Source organism: Myotis myotis, unplaced genomic scaffold (assembly GCF_014108235.1).
Source record: "Myotis myotis isolate mMyoMyo1 unplaced genomic scaffold, mMyoMyo1.p scaffold_m19_p_17, whole genome shotgun sequence".
Classification (NCBI taxonomy): Eukaryota; Metazoa; Chordata; class Mammalia; order Chiroptera; family Vespertilionidae; genus Myotis; species Myotis myotis.
In genome coordinates, this window is record NW_023416321.1 from 26,103,300 (window position 1) to 26,108,524 (window position 5,225).

Sequence of the window (5,225 nt, forward strand, 5' to 3'; positions counted from 1 at the left end):
AAATTTTCAATAGCATTTTTATTGCACTTCAACTATATTTCAGGTGTTTAGCTAAGCACGTTATATCTATATTCTCCTATTTAATCCTCTCAACAAGTCTGTAGGGTAGATCCTATTATCATGTGCATTTCAAATATGAAAAGACTGTGGCTTAGTGAAATTAAATGAGTTGCCCAAGATTTCATAGCTAGTAAGTGGCAGGGATGGAACTCAACATAGGTCTTTACAAGCACAGAGCCCATGATTTTAACCACTAGAACTTAATAACTACAGAGTGCTGGAGGCAGGCTTTCTTGTCTCTCTGCAGTCGCAGGGGTCCTCAAACTATGGCCCGCGGGCCACATGCGACCCGCCAAAAACATTTACCCGGCCCGCCGGGTGTTTTTGCCGCTGCTGCCTGTTGCTTAGCAGCCGACTAGTTTTTTTTAAAAACTATTAGTCCAACGATCTGAGCGACAGTGAACTGGCCCCCTGTTTAAAAAGTTTGAGAACCCCTGGTCTAGAGTATAAAAATGTGTTTCCCAAGATACTGTATTTCCTTCTATTACATTACTCTCACATCTCTGGTTTGCTTGGAAACAAAATTATCACTTCAAATAATATCCTTTTGGATACAACTAGTGAGTTATATCCTTGGCCGGGTAGCTCAGGTGCTTAGAGCAACATCCTGATACACCAAGGCTGCAGGTTGTGTGTTTCGGGGAACATAAAAGAAGCAACCAAATGAGTGGAACAACAAATCGATGTTTCTCTCTTTCTCTCTCCCTTCCTCTCTCTCTCGGAAATCAACATATAAAAATTTTAAAAAGTTATTGAGTTATAAACAAATGCCTTACAGGAATTTAAAATACTATATTCATTGAGTATCATAGCTAAAACAGAAATTTAGATCATATAGCTCTCTAAACCAGTAGCATCAGCAGCATCTGGAGATGGATAGAAATGCAAATATCCTGACCTAACTCCTGACCTACTCAGCACAAGCTCTAGAAATGAAAGTCTTCAATCTCTGTGTTAACAAGCTCTCCAACTGATTCTGGTGAACAATAAACTTTGAGAACCACGTTTTTAGCTCAATGTTGTGCATACAACATTGGAGACCTACTGTGCATCAGAATCATTATGTGTCAAGGAATAAACTTGGAAAGATTGGTAGGGGCCAGATCAAGTTAAAGGATTTGAGCATTAACCTGTACCTAGGGTTGAGGTAGAGGGTAGGGCTTTAAGCAGAGAAAGGCATAATCTTGAATGACATGTAATTATTCATTAAGTGTACTTATCTGTTCATTCATCCACCAAATATTGATTGAGCAGTTGTAAGGCTCTAAGTAATGAATCTGAGATATCACTCTATCTAGGTTTGGGTGGACAATAATAACCACATGGGGGGGCTAATAAAAAGGCTGTTATAGCCCTAGCTGGTTTTGCTCAGTGGATAGAGCATCGGCCTGCCGGTCAAGAGCACATTCCTGGGTTGCAGGCTTAATCCCCAGTAGGGGGCGTGTAGGGAGCAGCCAATCAATGATTCTCTCTCATCATTGATGTTTCTCTCTCTCTCTCTCTCTCTCTCTCTCTCTCTCTCTCTCTCTCTCTCTCTCTCATTTCCTCTCTGAAATCAATAAAAATATATTTTTAAAAAAGGTTATTATAATAGGTCCGTGGAAGATGACATCAGCCTGAAGGACATGGCAGTGGGGGAATGAGCTGACTCAGAGATTCTTGGAACACTACATGCATTTCTATAAAACTCCATTGGTACCCAAGTTTGTATCAGAAGGTGGAATGGGACTAAAATGACTCCTAAATCACCAATTTAGACAAATGGAAAGAGTATGGCGGTACCATTAGCTAGACTGGAAATACAGAAGGAGAAGCACATGCGATGGGGTGACCAAATACAGTACTACGTGGTACGGGAGTTTCACCACCCAATAGCAACGGCATCATCTGTGATGGGGCCGCAAAGTGACTTGAGTCAGGGCAGAAGGTAAATTAAATCCACTGAAAATATTTTTAATGCCTAGAAAAAATTACATCTACATTAAACTGAAATACTGACTGTAACTTCTACTCACTGGTCTTATTTTGACTAGCATCTCAGAACAAATTTAGTTTGGAGATTTCCCTTCGCTGAATTCCCAAAGAAATGTGTGTAAAGTGTTTATATATCTAATCCTGTTGACTTCCACGATCATTTGTCTTCATTTCTGAGAGTGCAATTTGGCAATGATTCTTTACACCCTAATTGTTCCCATTTCCATTTAGTTCTTGACAGTCTTAATGATTAAAAAGCAAACATTTGCATGTATCAATAAAGCTTGCAGCTCAGAAACTCTAGAGCCCCCGTTTTTGAGTCATCACCCCCTTCTGTAGCCATTTTGTAAACATGTCATTTTATCAGGCTTAAAATTAAAAAACAAACACACAAGCAAAACCTTTATGCTGGCCCTCATTGAACTGTAGGCTATTTCTTCATCCTTTGGCTCGCTAACATACATTTCTCTTAGGTTTCTATTCATACCCAAAGGTCTGTGTCTTACTGACTCAAGAATATCATTACCACAAAATTTTCTTACAACACAGCACAGAGTAAACCCCAAGGCATCCATTATCCTTCTATCCCTAACATCATGTACTGTCCTCGTCCTCTCTCAGCAAGAGTGAAATCAACAGTTAAAGGTTTGCCCTTCACTTTGTCTCAGATGTATGGATTGTTCTTAAGTTTAAAAGGCAATTTTTGCTGTCTCATTGCTTTGGGAAGGCTATTGGTATTATTCAATAGCATACACATCTGAAAATCACCTGATTCCTAGTGCTTTTTCTTCTCTTTAAAACCAATATTCTTCTCTAATATTAATATTGCTACATTTGCATCATGGAAGAGAATTTGCAAAAGGAAAGAAAGTATAAAGGAAAGTATCAAGAAAAAGCAAAATATCAAAATATCTCCCCCTTCCTCCCCCGCCCCGCCACACACAGAAGTAGCTGGTACATTTTAGTACATTTTCTTCTTGAATTTCTTCTGTGCATGACCAGATAACTTTTTATTTCCTACTTTTTTTTTTAACCTTACATGACTTCCAGATCATCTCACTTGCTTCAGCCAACAATTTACTTTGTAAAAAATCCTCACCTGAGGACATGTTTAGAGAGAGGAAGGGAGAGAGAGAAACATTCATTAGTTGCCTTCTGAAAGCTCCCCAACTGGGGATCATACCTGCAACCCAGGCATCTGCCCTAACTGGGAATTGAACTCAGAACAATGTCCTACTGATTGAGCCACTCAGGCTGGGCAGCATTTACATTTTAAATGAGGACCACACCAGTTTGCTTCCTTGTAACCACCTCCAAATAAGAAATACATTTTCTTTTTAGTAAATATTTAATCACATTATGATTATATTTTCATTACTCTAGGAATAGGTTTTTATATATAAAATAAACAGACTGAATTGCTTGGCTAATGTATTTACATCTCCAGCTTGAGATTTTCTCCTATTACAGTGTTATAGGTGCAATAACACACACACACACACACACACACACACACACACACACACACACCATCATGCATTTTTGACCTGGTACTTTGGACTGTTTGAATGCAACTGCTGTTTTTAAGCTGACTCCAACCAGTTGCCTTAACCTATATAATAAAAGGCTAATATGCAAATTGTCCCCTGGACCAGGAATTTGACATGGAGTTCAACCAGGAGTTCGACCTGGAGGTGGGGCTGGCTGGCCAACCACCCACAGCCCCTCCCTGCAGCCAGCCCCACCCTTAATCTCCCCCCCCACCCCAACCCCTGCATTGGTGGCAGGGCCCATGGGCCAATAGCCTGTAGCCCCTTCTCCCTGCCGGCCTGCCCCAATCAGCCCTGATTGGGGTGGGCCGGGCAGAACCCTGCTGAAACCCACCCGTGCATGAAAGTTCCAAAAGCCTTATCACATAAGCAGATTAATTTTAATAGGGCATATTGGCACATATTGTTATTATGCAAACACATTTTAAATCACCACTTTAGAAGACAACAATCTAATTTTCTTCTCCCTACCCTTCTTTTTAATTTTCTCCATGCTGGAAACAAATGAGCTAATATTGAATATGTGAAGGAATCAGAAAGAATAGCAAACTAGAACCAGGCCTTTTAAACCTTCCAATTAGAAGAACCAAACTATGGGACCAAAAATAAGCCAATAATACAATTAACATAAAGTAGCTAAAGACTTAATAGTGATGGGAGAGCTGTAAGTTATATCCCACAAAAAAGCTGCTCTTTATTCCTTAAGGCTTGTCAAAGTTAGTGAATTAGGGATACCAGTTGAACACTGCTGGGATTCAGATTCCTTATTATTTAAATATATATATTTGTATTTAATGAAATACATATGTCATAAAAATGCCTCTACCCAGCAATAAAATATCCTGCTATAGAAAGTACTCAAACAGGGGCTATGCCATCTGGTTGGGAATGCCCTGGAGGGGAAGCAAATACTCTGTGAAGATTATTCAAGCCTGGCTGGTGTGGCTCCGTTGGTAGAGTGTCATCCCATGCACCAGGACATCACAGGCTCAATTCCTGGTCAGGGCACAGGGGCTGTGGACTTGACCCCCAGTAGCTGGCGTGCCAGAGACAGCTGATCAATGTTTCCCTTTCATGGATGTTTCTCTCTCTCTCTCTCTCTCTCTCTCCCTTTCTCTCTCTGAAATCAATGAAAACATATTTTTAAAAAAGAAATAGCTTGAAAAAAGAAAGATTATTCAAGGCCACAAAGGTCTCTGAAATTTCTTCCAACCCTATGATGTGTAAATCACACATCTGTGAGCAAACAACCGTCTATGCCAGTTTTTATCTTATCACTCCATCAGCCAACTGACCCTAGTGCTGCCAGCCCCTGCACCATTAAACTTCTCTATCATGGACCTGTGCACTAGAGCTTACATGTCGAATCTTGCCGGCCCCATCTTTTGGTACAGCCATCGGCTAAGAATGGTTTCTCCATTTTCAGATAATCAGAGGAAAACCAAAAGAAGACCATGTTGTGGCAGGTGAAAAGTACATGAAATGTAATGCCCATGCTCTTAAGTAAAGTTTCATTGGAACACAGCCTAGCTCCCTTGTGGATGTGTTGCTTCTGGCGGCTCTTGTGTTACAACAGAAAAGTCAGACAGTTGTGATGGATACTTGATAGTCTGCAAAGCTGAAAATATTGATTATCTAGGC